Source organism: Pinus tabuliformis, chromosome 1_2, assembly GCF_031772625.1.
Source record: "Pinus tabuliformis cultivar Carrire ecotype Pingquan chromosome 1_2, CPIR1, whole genome shotgun sequence".
NCBI lineage: Eukaryota > Viridiplantae > Streptophyta > Pinopsida > Pinales > Pinaceae > Pinus > Pinus tabuliformis.
Genome location: NC_142298.1, coordinates 568,019,535 through 568,039,266, shown reverse-complemented (window position 1 = coordinate 568,039,266; position 19,732 = coordinate 568,019,535).

The window sequence follows — 19,732 nt, the reverse complement described above, 5'->3', positions numbered from 1 at the left end:
GTTCCCTACTACCTATCTAAAGAAAAAGGGGATCCTATCTAATTTTCTTACATAGGTTATTGATTTAAAAATTTATAAGTGAAAGAATACGATGGAAATACAAAATGAAATGAAATTAATAAGTTAGATCAACTAACACATTGTTGCCTTGATTTTGATAAGCTAACCTTGACAATATGAGACCTACCTATTTGGGAGCAATGATGCAAAAAATAGGAAATTAGGCATAAAAGGGTATAGAAAGAATAATTAGAGACAAACAAAAGACCAAACAATAAATAATAAGAATGAATTATCTTCCTCTTGTACATTCCTAGACCCATCTAGCCACTAACTAATTTTAGTTGTAACTTTCATTGTTAGAACACCTTTCATAGAAGATTAAAAGTCCACATGCCTTTTAGAAATATTTTTTTTAATTAAAAATTGATTAAAAAATATAATATAAGATCCACCCTCCACTTATCATAATCGAAGATTTGAGAGGAGTTGGGGATAAAATACATTTTGTGTCCTTTCCCCTCTCATTCTCTTGTCTTATGGAAGCCATTATGAACAATATTGTAGTATTTACCTTTAGGTTTTCTTGCTTGAACTTAATTGGTATTTCCTGGATTCCTTGGTATTCTTATTTGAGTTTTGTACTTTGAGTACATTTGTAAATGTGATGGAATAAAAAGGGACGTTTGATGATTGTTCCTAAATTTTTTCAACAAAATATTAGACATCTTGCTAAATTGCACAAGTTTCACGATCACATTGGTTTGTTGTATTTGTTTCTTGATCTCACCCAAGCTCATGGTTGCTCGATATAGAATACCAACTCCTAAGTACACCTGACCCTTGGATGGCCAATAACCTATTAAACCCTAAGTCCTTCACCCTTTAGCCCTTATAAACCCATAAACCATTAAGTACCTCTATCCTTGACCCCTAATTACCCCATCTTAAACCCTAAATCCTAATTCTCAAACCACTAAAATGTTATCCCATAACCCCTCAATTCTCAACCCTTGTAATTTAAACCATGGTTCACAAGTTGAGTTGGGGAAAGTTTCCATCCTCTTAAAACTCCTGGTCTCCAAGTGAAATCATGAAAGAATATGACATTATAATGATGAATGAAAAATACGATAAATATGTTTTTTATTATGGTTGTGAATATATATCTCAAAAAGTGTCTTTCTTCATACATGTCAAGAAAAGTAACATATTTCCTAGATTTTTTCAACATATTCTTAAATATCTTGATAAATTTCAGAAGCATCATCATTGATTTGTTGACTTTGTTTCTCGCTCTCACATAAGTTGTATTTTCCTTTGTCTTTGTTGTCCTTTTTTCCTATATTATATTTGTAAATGTTTGTATCATTTAAATATTTTCTATATATATATATATATATATATATTACTTTATTAATTGTAATTTTATAGTATGCCCCACCTAGGGCATCGCTCAATGAGGAAGAGGTGGTTGTAGTACAAGTGCTTGTTCAAGAACATGGAGCACATATTGAGGATCAAGCGAATGATCCTATGGGAGAATATGATGATGTTGATAACACAGTTGAAGAAGATGGGACAAATAGATTGATCTTGGAGACATTTAATAATGTTGGAATGGATGATGATGGCAATTAGTATGATGGTTCTTATGTATACCTATACTTGAGAGGGCAAGTGAACCTATTTAGGAAGGCTCATAAACATTTCTTCTCTCTGTTTTATTGTTGGTGGTCAACTTAAAGGTGGTGAATGGTTTTTCAAACACATGTGACACAACTCCTAAGGTATGTAATATATTTTGTGAAATTTAGGACAACATGATAAAGAAATTATATTTTCCTTTGTTTTTAATGTTAGTACGCTAATCATCATTTAATTTGTAACATTTGGATGCCATATGTACGATTAATATTGTTTACATTAACAAGTGCTATTGATTTTTTATGTTGGAGATTGTTAGGTGAAGTTCTATTACCACCATTAAATGTTTTACCTCGTATATATCGAGATTTGCATTCCATTATGAAAGATATTAAGATGGAGTTACTCATGCATGTCCTAATGATGGTATTATCTATTATAAAGAACATGTGTCAAAATAAAAAAGCCCAAAATATGATGAGAGTAGATGTTGGGAAAGGGTCCCTGGGGTCACTTTTGGGTTAGTTTAACCAATTTTTGAATAGAATTTTCTAAAGAATGTAAAGTCTCCATGAAATGTGGAAGCAAAGCGTGCAGTTAAGTAGGATTCAAAGTGGATTTAGCCACTTGTATGGGTAAGTGATAGGTTAGTTTTGAGACTCACCCATAGGCCGCGGGCCATGGTATTGTAATAGAAAAGCTATAAATATCTGAGTTGTAGTGAGTCTAGATATCAATAGAACTTTTGAAAAGAACAAGTGAAAGGGAAAGTGCTAAGGCAAGAGAGCTCTATTTTCCTATACTTAGGCAAAAGGGGAAGGCTCCTATAGTTGAGTGCGCAAAGATCTTGGCAAGTCCGCAACTGAGTGTGCGGGCCCCTACAGCTGGGTGCACAGGGAGGAAGAGTCTGTAATCTCAACGCTAAATTTAATAAAGACTGATTTTGGACCGAGTATCTTGCATATGTGCCTTATTCTTATTTATGTTGGGTCTCAGATTTGTCTTATTTTTTATTCATTTCTCTCATGTTGTTGTTTGGTTAAATGATTAAATGTTGTGAATATTTGTTACCTTCCTCATTTTAACATGATTAAAACATTATTAATAAAGGTTTGTGTGTTACAAGTTTAAAGTTTTGATCATGCTTTTACACATACTATGGATTCTTGCACTAGTGGAGGCATGTTCAAGTAAAGGCATGTTTAGTACAGGCATGTTTTTATGGCTTCCTGCACAAGATTCTTGAAGGTTGTGAAAAGCTACTTACGCAAGCTTGGTTGTGTTGATGCCTCAAAAATCGTTTCAACAACATTGGGGATAACCACCCGGTCCGGACCTTAGTACAGCTCCTTTTCCGTTTGGAATGGTGGCTTCGACTGGGGATAATGGGACCAGTTTCCCAAAAATGGATAAACGGGATGAATGGATGATTGATTAACTAAGCTAATGATGGGCGAATAACTAAATCTATTAACAAGAATACAAGAACTATGACCTATCCCGTGAAACTTATTGAGCTTTAAGGTGTAGCGCTTGATGGTCTGTGTCTATAAACAGGCATATAGATGACTCCATCTAATAGACATGGACATTATTTCATTCGGGATTACTATGCTTAAATAGTTAAGCAAAGCGATTAAAGCAATATTACTACACTCATCATTTATATTATCGACACATACATGATTAAAAGAAAAGCACATCATAAAACATCCAATAGTGGAGGGAATATAGATCTGCTATTAAAGCACATGCATCTAATCAATAATAGCAAGAATAATCAAATAACAATTCATATGAAAGGAATGAATTCAGACATAGATAGAAATACCATATGAGCTGCTTGACACTCCCAATATCAATCGCTACTTGTAATTCTTCCTTCAACGCAGAAACACTTTCAAACAAAGACAATAGTGCACAATTGCATAAAAAGCTTCCTTGTCAAATTAAGAACAACTGGTCCAGTTTCATAAAAGAATATGACTGAAGCACAATAGTGCAGCTTCAGTCTTTAAGTCAGGTACAGAACTTTACGACCCTTTCCAAAATAATGAAAGGGTCTATAAATACTTAATTAATCTACCTATCTATAAAACAGAAATCCTACTTAATTGGTATCAATAAATCTTGATCCTATTTTCTTCAGCGATCTGGCAGTCAGCGGCATGATTCATCAAGTAGGCTACTTGCCTTTATATCTGAGCTGACTTATCGCAAGCATTGGCTCCACTTCAGGTGGTTTGTTGAGGCGCGAGCTGAGCTGGGCGGCATAGGTGGTGTCCTGAATATCGGGGATAATATACCCGATTGCATCCGTAAGGAATTTGAGGGCAGCTCTCTGTGTGTGCGGCTTTACCAGGAAGAACCAATAGGTGTCCTAGGTTAAACTGTTAATCCCAGCGATTAATCTCCCCTTTTCTTCTAGATCTGGATAACATGATTGCTCCAATGTTTTCATCATTGTCAACTTTCATGGTGTGCATTGGGAAATCATGTTTGATAAGTAGAGAGTGTTATTGACTAATTCAACTAAATTGCTAGAAGTTGATTTACATCTTGAAGCCGCCCTCTCTGCTTTCATTAACTGGGACTGCCATTCCGTGAAGAGTATATCTTTATGTGATTCTAAGATCCTAGGTAAATTGGCTACTTGTCCTTGATCAGAATCTTGCTAGTCGAGAAATGCAACTATGGTTTCTTCGGCTTGATCCAATTCAGTTCTGGCCTTTTCTACTTGCTTATTTATAGATGTCGTTAATTCACATAGTGGCTCTGCCTGGGCTATTTGTTGACACAGAAGCTTAATTTGGGATATTAATGCAGTATTTATTTGTAATGCTTCTACTCTAAATTCAGCCACTTGTGGAACGCCCTTTGTTTTCTCGAGCTGTGATGATAATTGAGCGATTTGCTCATCTTTTGTTTTCACCATTTGCTCGTTTGCTGCCTTCAATTGTGCCAATGCCTCTGATAATTCTTTCTGCTTCTAGATTGCGCTTTGGTCGATCCTTTGTTTTTCTGCCTGCAATTGTTGAGTTAGTTGACTGTTCACTTGCTGTTGCGTCAACAATTGCTGCTCTGCCTGCTCCGCTTTCTGCTTTGCTTCACTTAGCTGTGCCTGTAATGAGAAAATCTCCTGATCCTTTGTTTTCAGTAAAAGGCTTACCTCCGATGCCTTATCTATTGTCGCTGCCGAATAAGCTCCCGCATACTGTGACAGTTTTGTCAGATCATCGGAGGGATCAAATTCCTCCTTCCAAACCACATTGCCCGTGACAGTTTGCTCTGGGAAAAGGGAAGGTTGATCAGTCCTTCTTCTTTTCCTTTGTCGTTTAACCACCGCTTTATGCCTTGGGCTGTAGAAGACATCCAGGGGAGGAATATCTTCTACCTGCAAAATGATTTGGTCAGAGGGGTCCTTTGGTATTATCTCTACCTCTTTAGAAATGGGTGGGCCGCTGGTTCCACTCAGAACCTGTGGTGAAGTGATTTCCTGTGTGTCCGTTACCTTAGAAGTGTCTGTGTCCTTTGAACATTCCAAACCACTGATAATGGAATCAAATTGCTTCCATTCCTGGAGTAATTTGGGGTCAATATGAGTATCCACATTGACATCAATGGTGGTTTGTTTTTCCTTTTCAGCTTGGGTCTCCTTCCGCACTTTTTCCTGCTCTCTCTTTTGCCTTTCCTCCTGATCTCTTTTCTGCTTTTCCTCTTTCTCTCTTCTCTGCTTTTCCTCTTTCTCTCTTCTCTGCTTTTCCTCCTGTTCTTTCTTCTGATTTTCCTCCTGTGGCTTCTCTTGTTCTTTCGTTATAACTGGAGGTTCCTTTGACTGTTGCCGATCAGGCTCGCTTGATGATGTCGCTGGGGTTGTCGCTAGTAGATCTAGAGGCAGAGTTTGCAACCTATGTTCTCTAAGTTTATTAAATTCAGTCAACCCTTCATCATTATATTTCATTTTGGCCAATGCTTTAACCTGCATTATTGTCTCAGCTGAAGAGAACAGGTCGTCAAACATATCTTCTTTATGATCAAATTTTGTCAATTTGGCCTGTTCTAGTGCATTATAGGCAACTTTGTTTGGATCAAACTGCCTATTTGGGAGAGTCGCCAGAGTTAATGATTTAATCTTCGTGGCTTCCTTTTCTGCATGTTTGAGATCATGCAGAGTATAGACACCACATCTCAAGGGAAAAGAGGGCTAGCCCTGCTTCTTATTTTTCTTGAGAGTCTGTGTAACACTCTCAGCCATAATCTGGTAAGAGATTTCTCTTGCCAACAGTTTATCTGGTATGTATAAAGGGAGAACATGAGGTTCGGCTTGGCTACTGAAAACTCTTATATAAGTGAATTTCTCCTCTCCAAACCATCTCCCTACCGCTGTTAAATCAATCCCAGCTTGGTAGGAAATCTTGGGAATGGGTTTATCAAAAATAGAATAATAAATAGGCACCATAAAGCCATTGCAGACTTGGTACAGATGGTGCTTGTAAGAGGATTTCCATAATTTCTGATGGTATATGTGGATAGCCGTGGGGTCTTGTGGCGTCCACCTCCAGCCGAGCACGGGAAATTCAGAATTGAAACACAATGTATCTAAAATATATGCACTGTAATAGAATGGGGGAATTATCCTTTCAGAGATGCGAGTCTTATTCCTAAACTCAAGAACAACTTTGGCTAGTTTATCTGAGAGAATAGTGGCCCAATCCATTATTATACTGTTGCATGCAGCTTCCATTAAAGGGACCATTTCTATAGTGAAATTAGAAGAGTCATGCAATCCCCACAATCTACACATCATTATTCCCGCGTAGCAATAAGGAGAAGCCAAGGAATCAACTGAGTACTTACCGAAAGACTCATGTTTGTGCTTTGCCGGATTTTGTCTCCAATCCCGAATGGGTTCGGATTCAACTTCGTTCTCGTTTGAGAATTTTTCCAGGAACGCCTTATTGTATATCTTCTCTGGCTCAGGCAAATGATACATTTGCCTCAAATCATCAGCTTTGAATGACCCGAAAATTCTCCCGTCTCTGGTGCTGAAGGTTCTATCCAGGATTGGGATTTCTTCAATTGCCCACCGCACTACATCTGTGTATGGGAGGATTTGTTCTCTAGCTGCTATCCGGTGAAGGAAGGAGTCAGCTAAGTCCTTAAGAGTACCCTCAGATTTCCGAGTAGAATCTGCAGTAGCTTCTACTGTTGTCACTTTAGGTTCTTCGATTTCGATCAAGTTGTAGGTACTCTGCCAAGTAGTTCTGCCGAGACCAGAACATGTGGTATCCGAAATCAATCCTTTCTTTTTGTCAGCGACAGCTTGTCCTGCAGCTGGCACAACGGAAGCGCCTGTGGTCTTCTTGGATTTCTTCCCCATTTTGTTTGAGCTTTCTCCTTTGGATGAATTCTGCACAGAGGCAAAAATAAACGTAACACGGAGAATTGGCAATGAAATCTTCAAAGTGATGAAATATATTGACTGATGCGTGATAAGGGATTAGCTTTTAAAATGGGCGCAGATACAATCCATGGGAGGATTTTGGGACTTACGATTACATTAAATGGCCGTTTAAAACCTGCCAATCTTTAAATGCCCATTTATATCATTAATCAGCCGAATGATTCATTTAAGCGTGCTGAAGATGTTTTGGCGGTTGAGCGCAGGCGAATCATTATTGGACGAATCAAGCCTTTAATATGAACAAATCGTGATATCCCTTTATTCCAACGACTTTTTGAAATCTGCGCTTTATCGCAATCGGCGATCGGGGCAAGCTTAAACCCTTTATATTGACATCTTTTAAAAATCCCGATCGCCGATAGCGATATCGCATCGCATCGGGAGTATTGGCATCATATGAGACATATATAGTATATCGCCGATCGCCGATCGCCGATATCGCATCGCATCGGGGCCAATGGCATGGGGGCGCTTTAAAATATGCATAGAGTATTGCCGATAGCCGATAGCGATATCGCATCGGCGGGGATCAATGTGCCACTTATTTATGTACCTTATGTCATTGCGATATGCGATCTTGCGATCGCTTTATCGCAATGATAAAGATTGATTTATTTGATAAAAATGGGATTTTCCGAAAAGGGTTTTATAATGTTTTCATTTGGTTTTCAGACCTTTTTTGAATAATGCAATATTGATACCAATCAAACTCTAAAGGGACCCATTTCATATGATAATTTTGTGAATAAAATGATAAGAAATGGGGGGTTGTTGTGGAGCACAATAGGTTGGAAGAGACATAAGTTTCTAAACATGATGGACGACCTTGGCAAGTATGCTACAGCACTGCCGGATCAACATATCGACTACTGGGCATTTGATACAAGAATTGCATTCCTCAAGATCTAAAAACATTATTGCTAGTTCTGTAAAGTGCCGAGGGTAATGTCATGGTATCCAACTAGAAGATGTGGATTTGACTTATGAAGGAAAATCGAAAGAACCCGCTATATCTCTATGCAAGAATGGTGGGAAATAGAGGCCATGCTCGATGACTACACCGATGTCAGTCTTCAACTATCGGATGGCTCCAAGATCAAGGCTCACAATGTTGTTTTGATTAATGAGCAGATGGCTTATGATCTGTTGGTTCTAGAAGAAAAATATCAGGTTAAGCACCAGTGAACTGCTTGTGAAAAGTTTATAACATCAAGGGTGAAGTGTCTAAGACACATATAAACTGTGATTTATACAGGTTACCTCATCTATTCATCAAATTACCTTGGATTTTGGTGCTTTCCTGGCAAATTGAACTCCATCGAGCTTCCCCACTTCCCGTAATCTCAATTTCTCCATAAGGTTTAAATTCCAATGATAGCCCTAGCATTCCTTCTTACAAATTCCCCCTCTACCCAGTTGATGATTCATGATTCATTAGTTGACAAATTTATGGAGGGTTGAGCTATATTATTAGCAAACATGATACTAAAATTTATTGGCTGGTTATTGATCTAGTCTTACTCTGCGGACTTAACATCACCCCAGATGCTGACACGTATGCGTTGCTGCTGGAGAATGAAGGTAATGTGAGTAAGGCCAAAACTACCTTTGGGGAAACGATCATCTGCGTTGGATGGCTACCGGGAAACACAACAGCTTATAATGCCTTATTGACCAATCTCATCAATTTCTCTCAAGTCGAAGAGGCATTGAAGTTTCTGCATGTAATGAAGACTAAGAAGTGTTTTCCCGATTTGAGCTTCTTCTGTAATACACTTCAAATCCCTTACTAGCACAAGGACACGAAGTATGCTTTCCTCTTTTGGGAGATGATGAAACAAAATTCTCTTATCATTGCCGCAATGTGGAGACAGCCTCGAGAATTTACCAAGAATTGACTAGGAATCAATGAGAAAGGCAACATCTTTAGCCTTTGAACAACACAAGCGCAGTACTATCACAACAAATATCATAGAGGTGCTCAGAAATATGGACTGAATCTTCTAGCACTGTATCTGAAGGCCACGAGGGACGTAGTAGTAACTGGGCAAGTCATTACGCAGAATTGAAGGGAAGTTGAATCGCACCTTCCAGCAACAACTACTCTAGGAAAAGAGGAATGATTCACCAGAATCGTTCCCTCTTTCGACACTTAGTTTCAAACTAATTCTTAATTTGGAAAATTGTTAATAATCTTCCATATTTTAATTGGCCGAATTAAAAGGCCCAGTTTGTAATTCGATACTATATAAGAGATTGTCAGGAGTCAGTCAATTAGTTAATGAATTAGACAGTGATCCAGCCAGGAACAGTGCACAGGAGAGGAAGGCACAGAAGGGAAGAGGAGTTGTCCCAATGTAGCCTCACGCAGTTCATAACTGGTGGATCGCTCCTCTAGTCTTGCTGGAGTTAAGTGATGTCTACATAGTGTAAACTATGCTTTTAGTAATCAATTGAAGCAATTTCCTGGCAGGTTCTATTTATCTATTTGCTGCATCTAATGATTTTACATTATATGTGAACTAGGTCACTAATAGAGGGTGTGAGCTGGTTAGGTTGGCCGCTAGACTAGATCAACACTGCTCTAATATTTTAGATTCAATAGCATTTAGATTATTATTTGTTGTGTGAAAGATTTAACTGTTTCCTCCAAATTGGTATTATTAAATCTGCTGCAATGTTTCCCTTTCGACTACAAGGTTGATCTGGTTTTCTGCTTTAAGAAATTGTTCTCGCATTAGAAATCTTTCTTTATATCGAATAAGGATTTCCAGAACATTTGAATGTACAAGATCGACTTATGGTATAACACTCTGCCTTTACAGGTTTTAATATGCAATTTGAATCCTTTGCTTTGGTCTAAAATCAACGGGTTTGTGCTTTGATTGGTTTCATGTTATGCATTTAAATAATTATGAAATGGTGAAATCATTTAATCATTAACTCGTGCATCATTAAGCAACGATCACATATAAGTTTATATTATCTAAAGTTGTGATTCTTATGACGCAAAGCCAACATGTATAAAAGGGAAATTGCACTATGATAATGTTTAATTGGTATTGTAGCTGCCCCTTTAACTTCTGGACAATTCTACATGATTCATTTTCAGGGACAAGGAAGGTGAGAGATTCACATTAATTTGATTTCTTTCATAAGTTATTTACGTAGTCGATTTACTTGCCAATTCTTTCAAGTTAACTCTACACAGAATTAGTACAGGCAAAATTAGTGCAGGTAGAATTAGTGCAAGGAGAATGGTCTTGAATTGCTTTTGAATTTATTTACAGTCTTTTTGTTATTATGCCGGCACTGCTTTATTTCTAGTTCAGATTTCCCTTATGTTCGCTTGTAATTAGAATTTCCTTTCACATTGTTAATTTCCTTTTATTTCCTGCACATTTTAATTGTTTGGATTGATGTTTTCTTGAATTCTCTTTTAGTGCAGGATTTCATTTATTGATGAAATTAATACACAAGATAAACTAGCATTTGTTTTGCAGGTTGCTAGGGGCTCTCTATGGCATTACCAATGCTACGTCTCGAAGTTTAACGAACTTTCTGGATTGACAAATTAAATGTTGGTACATTCATAAACCCTATACTGCACCCAACATTTTGGCGCCATTGCTGTGGAGGTGCTTAGAGGATTGACCTTGGTGATCTGCCACATTTGTTTTTTTCCTTCACCTAGTTTCTCTTGCAATTTTATGTTCTTTGGATTTATTTCTTTCCTGCATTGTTGCTTTAAGGTTTATCATTCTCTCTATTGTTGTAAGAACTCCCGAACCTACACACACACACACACACACACACACACACACACACACACATATATATATATATATATATATATATATATATATACACACACACACACCATTCATGTGTTAACGAATGTACCATTTGGCTTGTTAAAAGCAGGAAAATGGTATTTTGAGGAATCATCTAATGAGGAATTTTTATGCTGCTTCAAAGACATACAATTCATCCAATGAAGAATTAACAATTGAAAAAATTAATATTTTGATTAAACATAAAATGACATTATTAAATCTTTGATTTCGAAATTGGATGATTTGCAGGAAGAGTGGGAGTAGGATGAAAACCCACCACTTATCTTTTGCCCCAACTGTAGAAAAAGACACTTCTTTGGAAAATGTCCACTTAATAGCCTGAAAGTTTGCAAAATTCGTGAAGAGGATCATCTAATGGAACGTTGCCCATCACTACCAGAATTACTGCAAGTAGTGAGGAAATCAAGTAAGGAATCGAATCGATTACTAGGTATAACTCAAAACTCCTTATCATTTGATACTTGGAATAATTCTTATTTTCTTGAGCAATATCCTACTTCATGGACGCAGTGGCCCTCTCCTTGGCCCTCATCCTCGAGCCAGGTATCTCCATGCCCTCAAGAATCATTTGGATCCTTCTCTCTAAGGAAATATCCCATGCAAATTCAATCATATGAGCACCAAAAACAACCACAATTTCTTTCCAATGCACCATTAAGTTATCCTCCCCCATGGTCCCAACCGCATGTGCAACCTTACCCTAGCCTTAATCCATACCCTACCCTTTATCTTAATCCTTACCCTAGTCCTTATCCTCACCCATACCCTAGCTCTCATTCAAACCCTAATCTGTACCCTAACCCTAGTCCATACCCTAACCCTAGTCCATACTCTTATCCATACCCTAGACTTAACCCTATTCCAAACCCTAATCCCAATCCAAATCCAAACCTTACTCCAAGCATTAACCAAAACCCTAACCCAAACCATATCATAAACCCTAATCTAAACCATCAGGTTGCACAACAGTTTGAACCACCTATTCTTCCCATTGAACAAAATGCTACATCTTCCATGTTTGGAAAGGGGATGAATTTGGAAACTTCCCCCATTACTGCTGAACATTCACCCCGGGAAGTTATCATTCAAAGACCACCAGAGGAGCAATCTTTCATTGGAATTTGTTCTGAAAATGTGGTTGAAACTCGAAACCCTAGAATCTCTTTCAACCATTCTTGTCAATTTGAAAATCAAATATTTGAGCCTGAATTTGAGGGATTTATCTTTTGTCTTTCACCAGATTCTTTGTGCCTCCAGGATAGTGACTATCAAATCGTTGAAGACTTGCATCAGTTGGAGAATCATACATATGTGTATTCCATTGAATCATGGTTTCAAGAAGTCATCCAACCACCTTATTTCCTCATCATTCAGAAACTATTGGTACCATGTCAATTGAATCAATTGGTTTCTCACGCTTTAGTATGTCTTGAAGTCTATTCTTTAAAACTAAGTGTGAGTATAATCAGCATTCTGTTACACACATGGCTTCATTGGAAGTATGCCCTCACTTAAAGGTGATATTTCTTTCTTTAAAAATGGGGTAGGATAATAGGAGAATAATGAATAAAGATGCATAACAACACTCTTGAATTTGTGATTCCCTAAAAGCACAACTTTTTGAAATTTTTATTATCATGCACTCTCATGGTAAGACTTGTCAGAAGAAATTTACACTTAATACCTCATATTTTAAAGTGACTTTGATTGTTGATCAATATGTCAGTAAAGTATTGTTATAAGTTACATGTAATACTTTTTCCTATTCTAAACAAACTATCATCTAGAAAATATTTTCAAGTTCCTCTTCAAAGGGACCGGTGAAAAACCTCCTATGGTGGACCATGTCTACAAAACTCTAATAAGCTTTCATAAAGAACCCTGACATGATCAACTCAAGGAATATTTTTGGTCATTATCCGAGATGTTTTTTTAAATAGTTCTTAGGGTAGCATTACCAACCAGTAAAGAATAGTAATTAAAAAAATTTCACGAGATCTCGCACTCTTAAAGAATAGATTTTCTTCCCCTCCTATTAAGTAACCCATCTGAGGTTAATCAAAATCAAATTTTTTTCTAAAAAAATAAACGAATTAATTGAGGGATAGGGGGTCTCATTGTGAGCCAACCACTATGATCATGGGTCCTAAGGAGAATGACATTACCACACTGGTCACCAAGCCATGCTAATGGCTTTCAGTTGAAAAACTGGAAAACGAGAGGTCTCATTGCGAGACGGCTCGTTCATTCTTGTTAGTTCTCGTGAATGGAACTGTTGATAGCTGGTTACCAAGCTAGGAAAACGACCTTCAATTAACTTCTAAAAAGAGAAAAAGTAAAATATTCTTAAACGACTCTGAATCTATATCTAATAGGTGGGACACAAGCATTTCATACGGTTAAAAGGTACCCCTATCAAGGATATGGATGCTTGCTGGCAGCAGGGCTGTGCCTGTGGTATTAAAGTTAACTCTACACTATAATTTACTTGGTTGATTTTGCTTTCCATGAACTCACTATCAATCTCTTTGAAAATGGCTTTAAAATCCTTCTATTGTTATACCTTGGAGTTCTATATTTTTGGAATGACTTTTTTATGGACATAGGGACCCTTAGTGCAGGTAATTCATTATGCCCAGACAAGAGGAGCTTCAACTATACATGGATAATGGTAAAATAATTATTGTGGGAAGGTATTACTATGTTTACTTTTAACGCCATGGATTTTAAATCATGTCACTCATATCTACAATGAGGATTTTAAAGTGTAACTTCTGATTAGGGATGCCTGCGAGATATTATTTTGGAAATTTTAAAAGTTAGCTATTAATAACACCATCCGTGCAATTTAGTTTTTCATGGCAGCTTTCGTTTTAGGTTTTCTTGAAATCAGTTTAAGCAAATAAAGAGTCCAGTAGACACTCTGTTTTTAGAGCAAGCTTTATCTAGTGCAGGAAATGTGATCACGAAAAATTTGTAGGAACATCATTTTGAACGCCTATAAATATTTCTAATTTTTTTTTTGCGAGGAAGCGACAATACCACATTTCCTTGCATGAGGACATGCAAGATGGTCAGCATGGGGGGATGTTGGGTCTTGGATTTGTCTTATTTTTTATTCATTTCTCTCATGTTGCTGTTTGGTTAAATGATTAACTGTTGCGAATATTTGTTACCTTCCTCGTTTTAACATGATTAAAACATTATTAATAAAGGTTTGTCTGTTACAGGTTTAAAATCATTTTGATCATGCTTTTACACATACTATGGATTCCTGCACTAGTGCAGGCATGTTCGAGTAAAGGCATGTTTAGTCCAGGAATGTTTTTATGGCTTCCTGCATAGGATTCTTGAAGGTTGTGAAAAGCTACTTACGCAGGCTTGGCTGGAAGAGACAGAAGTTTCTAAACATGATGGACGACCTTGGCAAGTATGCTACAACACTACCGAATCAACATATCGACTACTAGGCATTTGATACAAGAATTGCGTTCCTCAAGATCCAAAAACATTACTGCTAGTTCTGTAAAGTGCCCAGGGTAATGTCGTGCCATGTCAAGGTATCCAACTAGAAGATGTGGATTTGACTTATGAAGGAAAATCGAAAGAACCCGCTATATCTCTACGCAAGAATGGTGGGCAATAGAGGCCATGCTCGATGACTACACCGATGTCAGTCTTCAACTATTGGATGGCTCCAAGATCAAGGCTCACAACGTTGTTTTGATTAATGAGCAGATGGCTTATGATCTGCTGGTTCTAGAAGAAAAATATCAGGTTAAGCACCGACGAACTGCTTGTGAAAAGTTTATAACATCAAGGGTGAAGTGTCTAAGACACATATAAACCGTGATTTATACAGGTTACCTCATCTATTCATCAAATTACCTTGGATTTTGGTGCTTTCCTGGAAAATTGAACTCCATCGAGCTTCCCCACTTCCCGTAATCTCAATTTCTCCATAAGGTTTAAATTCCAATGATAGCCCTGGCGTTCCTTCTTACAAATTCCCCCTCTACCCAGTCGATGATTCATGATTCATTAGTTGACAAATTTATGGAGGGTTGAGCTATATTATTAGCAAACATGATACTAAAATTTATTGGCTGGTTATTGATCTAGTCTTACTTTGCAGACTTAACATCACCCCAGATGCTGACACGTATGCGTTGCTGTTGGATAATGAAGGTAATGTGAGTAAGGCCAAAAATACCTTTGGCGAAAAAATCATCTACGTCGGATGGTTTCCGGGAAACATAGGCGCTTATAATTCCTTATTGACCAATCTCGTCAGTTTCTCTCATGTTGAAGAGGAATTGAAGTTTCTACACGTAATGAAGACTAGGAAGTGCTTTCCTGATTTGAGCTTCTTCTGTAATATGCTTCAAATCCCTTACTAGTGCAAGGACACGAAGTATGCTTTCCCCTTGTGGGAGATGATGAAGCAAAATGCTCTTATCACTGCCCGCGACGTGGAGGCAACCTCGAGCATTTTCCGAGAAATGACTAGGAATCAATGAGAAAGGAAACATCTTTAGCCTTTGAACAACACAAGCACAGTATTATTACAACAAATATCATAGAGGTGCTCAGAAATATGGACTGAATCTTCCAGCACCGTATCTGAAGGCCATGAGGGACATAGCAGTAACTACGCAAGTCATTACGTGGAATTGAAGGGCAGTTGAATCGCACCTTCCAACAACAACTACTCCAGGAAAAGAGGAACAATTCACCAGAATCGTTCCCTCTTTCGACACTCAGTTTCAAAATAATTCTTAATTCAGAAATTGTTAATAATATTCCATATTTTAATTGGCCGAATTAAAAGGCCTAGTTTGTAATTCGATACTATATAAGAGATTGTCAGGAGTCAGTCAATTAGTTAATGAATTAGATAGTGATCCAACTAGGAACAGTGCACAGGAGAGGAAGGTGCAGAAGGGAAGAGGAGTTGTCCCAATGTAGCCTCACGCAGTTCATAACTGGTGGATCACTCCTCTGGTCTTGCTAGAGTTAAGTGATGTCTACATAGTGTAAACTCTATTTTCAGTAATCAATTGAAGCAATTTCCCAGCATGTTTTGTTTATCTATTTGTTGCATCTAATGATTTTACATTCTGTGTGAACCAGGTCACTAATAGAGGGTGTGAGCTGGCTGGGTTGACCGCTAGAATGGCTTGACATTGCTCTCCTATTTTAGATTCAATAGCATTTAGATTATTATTTGCTGTGTGAAAGATTTAATTGTTCCCTCCTTCAACTTGGTATCATCAAGTTTGCTGCAATGTTTCCCTTTCGACTACAAGGTTGATCTGGTTTTCTGCTTTAAGAAATTGTTCTCGCATTAGAAATATTTCTTTATATCGAATAAGGATTGCCACAACATTTGAATGTACAAGATCAACTTATGGTATAACACTCTGCCTTTACAGGTTTTAATATGCAATTCGAATCCTTTGCTTTGGTCTAAAATCGACGGGTTTGTGCTTTGATTGGTTTCACGTTATGCATTTAAATAATTATGAAATGGTGAAATCATTTAATCATTAACTCATGCATCATTAAGCAACGATCACATATAAGTTTATATTATCTAAAGTTGTGATTCTTATGATGCAAAGCCAACATGTATAAAAGGGAAATTGCACTATGATAATGTTTAATTAGTATTGTAGCTGCCCCTTTAACTTCTGGAAAATTATATATGATTCATTTTCATGGACAAGGAAGGCGAGAGATTCACATTAATTTGATTTCTTTCATAAGTTATTTACGCAGTCGATTTACTTGTCGATTATTTCAAGTTAACTATACACAGAATTAGTATAGGTAGATTTAGTGCAGCTAGAATTAGTGCAAGGAGAATGGTCTTGAATTCCTTTTGAATTTATTTACAGTCTTTTTTTTATTATGCCAACACTTCTTTATTTCTAGTTCAGATTTCCCATATGTTCGCTTGTAATTAGAATTTCCTTTCGCATTGTTAATTGCCTTTTATTTCTCGCACATTTTAATTGTTTGGATTGATGTTTTCTTGAATTCTCTTTTAGTGTAGGATTTCATTTATTGATGAGATTAATACGCAAGATAGACTAGAATTTGTTTTGTAGGTTGCCAGGGGCTCTCTCTGGCATTATCAGTGCTGCGTATCGAAGTTTAACAAACTTTCCAGATTGAAAAATTAAATGTTGGTACATTTATCAACCCTATATTGCACCCAATAATTTCTGTTCAAGTTATGCATTATCACTCAATGATCTATTTTTTGTGAAATAAAGTGTAATTGCTGCGTGAGTATGTTAAATCTTTAATATCTATGCATGAAATAAGTAATGATCTGCTTTCGTGAAGGTAGAAGTTAAATATGTTATGATAACTATTTGAAGTGGGTAAATCTGCGCGAAGGTAGATCTAGGGTTAGTATTTACTAAGCAAAAGCTGTAAGTCTGCTTCTTTTAAGTTTGAAAATCCTAATCGTAGATCTTCGCAAAGGTCTAGAAGCCAAAATGACAGAGTCGTAGTTGCGAACCACAGGAATATACAAATCTACATGAAGGTAGATCTGAGCTACAAGAGCTTCAGGTTACTTATCACACGATCTTTAGATGCAGAAAACTGGTTCAAGCATCCCCCAATACTGCTTCAGCTAAGATTGCAGCTTGTGCTATGTAGGTTGTTTCCGAAAGGGCCAATGGTTAGGGTTTTATTGGTTTGCACGATTAACTCTGAACCTAGGTCAGGCCCCCTTAACCCAACAAATGGTTTCGTTGCTGGGACCGAGATCTATCTAAGAGATGTGTGATAAATGGTTTCTTACAAAGAAAGAGATTGAGAAGTGGATTGACCAAAAAGTGCACACGTTTGTGGGTCAAGAGAAAAAGAGCCATAAATTACCCAAGGAATAGTGGTTGCAGAGATTTTTGTACATAGACGAGACCGAAGCATTCTTTTGTTTCTTCCCTGGTCAACTACACGAGTGGTTGTCTAAATTTGTCGATAGTCAAGGGACATGGAGGCTTGACAACCTTGTAGTGTGGACACCTGAACTGGTGTGACGTTTTGATGCATCAAGAAGAAATATCACACGGGCCATAGATCATTGGATTGATCTCACACTTGGAAGTTTTGTGATTGAGTTCACGATTGATAAAAATATCATCTATAGCGAATCATAATGTAGGCTCTTTAACAGACCATGAGGTAAGTACTTGAAATCATTAAAGACTTGGATTAAAATGTTGTTATGTGAAAAAAGGGTTATGCAGTTATCTTGATGTTTGGGGCTACTTGAAGTGGGAGATTCTTTAGAAGAAATGAACGATCAAGCTCAAAGTATAGTATGATCATTGAACCCCCTTCAAGCGACGACAAAGGGATGGTGCCAACTACACCGCGAAGTGCAATTCAGTTAATTAATCATGGTATCCCGAGGATACCTCATCCATCCACTCCACCTCCACCTCCACCTACACCTCATATGCCTACACCTCCACCTCCACCTCCACTTCCGCCACCATTCAACATGGTGAATGCGATGAAGATGCCTATTTTTAAAGGGGTAGGGAGCAAGGATCCTGAACAATTTTGGTTTGTTGCATGAGCTGTATGGACGACACAACAGATTACAGATGATAGCATCAAGAATACGAAACTAGTCACAACCTTACAATATCGATCATTGACATGGTACATCAAGAACTGCATTGATAACCCCACCGCGACATTAGCAAAGACCCAACAAGCTCTAAACAAGGAGTTTAGAAAGCCTAAGTCCGAGGCGCAGTCGGTGACTCAGTTTAAAGAAATTTGACAAAAGGAAGATGAGACACCTTGGGATTTTGATCAATGGCTGAAATGCTTAATCAGGCAAGCTAATATGGTGATTACAGATTCCCAGCATCATGATTGGTATGTAGTGTCTCTCTTTCTGCACTTAAGAGTTCGTTTGTCACAAAAAAAGATATCAACGCAAGCAGAAGCCTTAGAAATTGCAATGAGGTTGGATGCCTTGCCCATACCGGATACAAAGCTTGGAGTGCAATAGATTCACTCATAACTGGAAAGCCTGCACTTGGAATTACAAAGCCTGAAGAAAGGAAAGGAATCCCAATCGGATGTGCGCATTGAGGTCTGGTGTTTGAAATGCAAGAGCCATGGGCACGATAAGGACCATTTCCTAGTTTATAAGAACTTTATTATTGGGGGAGGGCCTATTCCCCTAAAACCAAAGAGTAATGTTGGGTTTAGCATGGGAGCTGCGCCATGGTGCACTATCTGTCAGGTTACAGGAAAACACACAACTAATAATTTCCATTTACTACAAAAGTTTGTACATACCCCTCAACAATTGTTTTTCAATTTCTGTAGATATGTGGAACATGATGAACACCATTGTAGGAATTATGAGTTGATGATGGATAAAACCCCTACCTATCGAATGCAGGTAGAGAACTACCCTCAAGATCAGGGCATAGGAGCAGTGCACGGAGGATTCCAAGGCCGAGGACAAGGAAGAGGGGGTGGAATTGGTCAAGGACAGGGGGAGATAGTTTGCTATAACTGTGGAAAAGTAGGACACTTCATGCGAGATTGCACAAACCCCGCGCATCCATCATGTCAGTATTTTCGACAGTTTGACCATGTGATAGAGGAATATCTAGTCCTTATGGTAAGGATGCAAGAAATGAAGATGCAACCTCAACATCCTACGCAGAACATCCAGATGATGAGGGCAGAGCCCCGCAAGGAAGATAAGAGCATA